At 46.4% G+C, this 2,241-nt stretch overlaps 1 long non-coding RNA gene across 1 annotated transcript in view; it reads left to right on the top strand.

The window, feature by feature from the left end:
* Nucleotides 1-2,241, top strand: part of LOC107181718 — an 18,917-nt gene that overhangs the window by 9,972 nt on the left and 6,704 nt on the right. Inside the window, exon 3 of the long non-coding RNA XR_001512418.1 lies at nucleotides 666-673. This is a non-coding gene — a long non-coding RNA (uncharacterized LOC107181718). The remainder of the gene's footprint in view (nucleotides 1-665; nucleotides 674-2,241) is intronic.

Genomic DNA, 2,241 nt, shown 5'->3' with positions numbered 1-2,241 from the left:
CTAGGACGCTGGGGAGGGAGTTAGGGAACCAAGTTTTCTTGAACAGGTAGGGGATGTGTCTACAGCCCCACTTTCATCTGTGGGGTAATATCCATTTGGCTCTGTTCAGAACTAGGCTGCCACATGGCTGCGGCCTATACAGGAGGCCCTAAATAGTCAAAATGCACAAGAAGGCCCTTGTCAGCCAGGATCCCAGCAAGAAACAAATGGCAGTGAAAGAGGTATTGTTGAAGCAGGATAATGTGTGCATGGGCATCTGTTATATAGTCTCTATTTGTCTATATCATCAGGCAGACACAAATTAAAACAGCAATTAGATACCATGACACATTTATTAGAATGGCCAAAATCCAGAACATCAACAGCGCCAAGTGCTGGCAAAGACATCAAGCAACAGAAATTTCATTCATTGCTGGTGGAAATGCAAAATGGTACAGCCAGTTTGCAGTTTGGTGGTGTCTTACAACACTAAACACACTCTTATCATATCATCCAGCAATTGTACTTCTTGGTATTTACCCAAAGGAGATGGAAACATATGTCCATACAAAAGCCTGCACAAGGGCCCTTAGTCAGGTAGCTCAATTGGTTAGAGCAGTGGTCGGCAAACTCATTAGTCAACAGAGCCAAATATCAACAGTACAACGATTGAAATTTCTTTTGAGAGCCAAATGTTTTAAACTTAAACTATATAGGTAGGTACATTGTTATTAACTTAATTAGGGTACTCCTAAGGCTTAGGAAGAGCCACACTCAAGGGGCCAAAGAGCTGCGTGTGGCTCGTGAGCCACAGTTTGCCAATCACAGGGTTAGAGCATCGTCCCTATATGCCAAGGTTGCTGGTTCGATCCCTGGTTAGGTCACATACAAAAATCAACCAATGAATGCAATAAATCGATGTTTCTCTCTCTCAAAAACAAACAAGTAAAACCCTGCACATGGATGTTTATAGCAGCTTTATGCATAATTGCCCAAAGTTGGAAGCAACCAAGATGTCTTTTAGTCAGTGAAGGCCTAACCCGTGGTTCATCCAGACAATGGAAATGAGCCATCAAGCCATGAAAAAACATGGGAGACTCTTAAATGCATTGCCAAGTTAAAGAAGCCAATCTGAAAAGGCAACACCCTGTACTATTCCAACTATGTGACATTCTGGAGACAGTAAAAAGATCAGTGGTTGCCGGAGGTTCAGCTGGGGGGAGGGGGTGGTGGGGAATAGGTGTAGCACAGAAAAACTGAAAATATTCTGTATGAGATACAATGATGGATACATGTCATTATACACTGGTCCCAACCTACAGGAGGCACAGCCATGAGGGAACCCTAGGTAAACATCGGACTTTAGGTGATTATGCGGCATCATGTAGGCTCATCAGTTTTAACAAATGCACCACTGGTAGCACATAATGGCATTGAGGACAGGACTCTGGCACCCGGTCCTCATCACTGGCTCCCACTGACCATAGCTGAGGCATGTCTTACTGGTCCATCTTCACCACATGTTCTCTCTCAGTGCCTGGACAGTGTGACTTCTGGTCTCTGCTCTTGGGAAACACTGTTAAGGACCGGTGGTCGTCCTTTGTATCCCCCAATCCCTGACCCACCTTTCCTCCCCCATCACTCCACCATGCCCTTGACTTGCCTCACCTCAGCTCTCTTGGGGAGGTTGACATCCCTCTGCCCCTTAGCCCCCAGCTCTAGGTGACCCCTCCCGGTGACTCCTGGCTCAATCCTCAGCAGCCCCAAACTTCAGTATAGGGAACTTTCACATCCTTTCTCTGCTTCAAGCGAGCTTTGAGGGAATTTGGGGGAGGGGGTATTATCTCCAGACTTTCTTTCTGCCTAAAAATGACCCAGTGACATTTCTTCCCTCGTGAGGTTGTCTCATGTGGTGCCAGGCTCTCTGAACGGCATCCTTCTCCCAGAATTCTAGATGGAAGGGGGTCAAGCTTCTGATGGATGCCCAATACTTTCTGGAAGTCTTTATCCTCCTCACAGTTTTTAAGGAGAAGAAGAGGATGGTAAACTCTGCCAAGAGATCCAAGTTCTCTATTCTCTCTCCATCCTTCCCTTTCACTATGAATGGGAGGAGGCTGGGGGCCATTCCGGTGGGTACAAAAGTCTGACATTTTGAAAAGCAGGTAGGGCACAAAGTACAGACTTGGAAGGCATCAGCATAGAGGTGAGGGTGAAGCTGTGGGGCTTATAAGTGAGAGGAGATCTTGGTCCAGGGCAGAGTCA

This window comes from Myotis davidii, unplaced genomic scaffold (genome assembly GCF_000327345.1).
Source record: "Myotis davidii unplaced genomic scaffold, ASM32734v1 scaffold187, whole genome shotgun sequence".
NCBI classification, from domain to species: domain Eukaryota; kingdom Metazoa; phylum Chordata; class Mammalia; order Chiroptera; family Vespertilionidae; genus Myotis; species Myotis davidii.
Note: the sequence above shows the minus strand (reverse complement) of the source record. Positions and strands in the feature narration are given on the sequence as shown.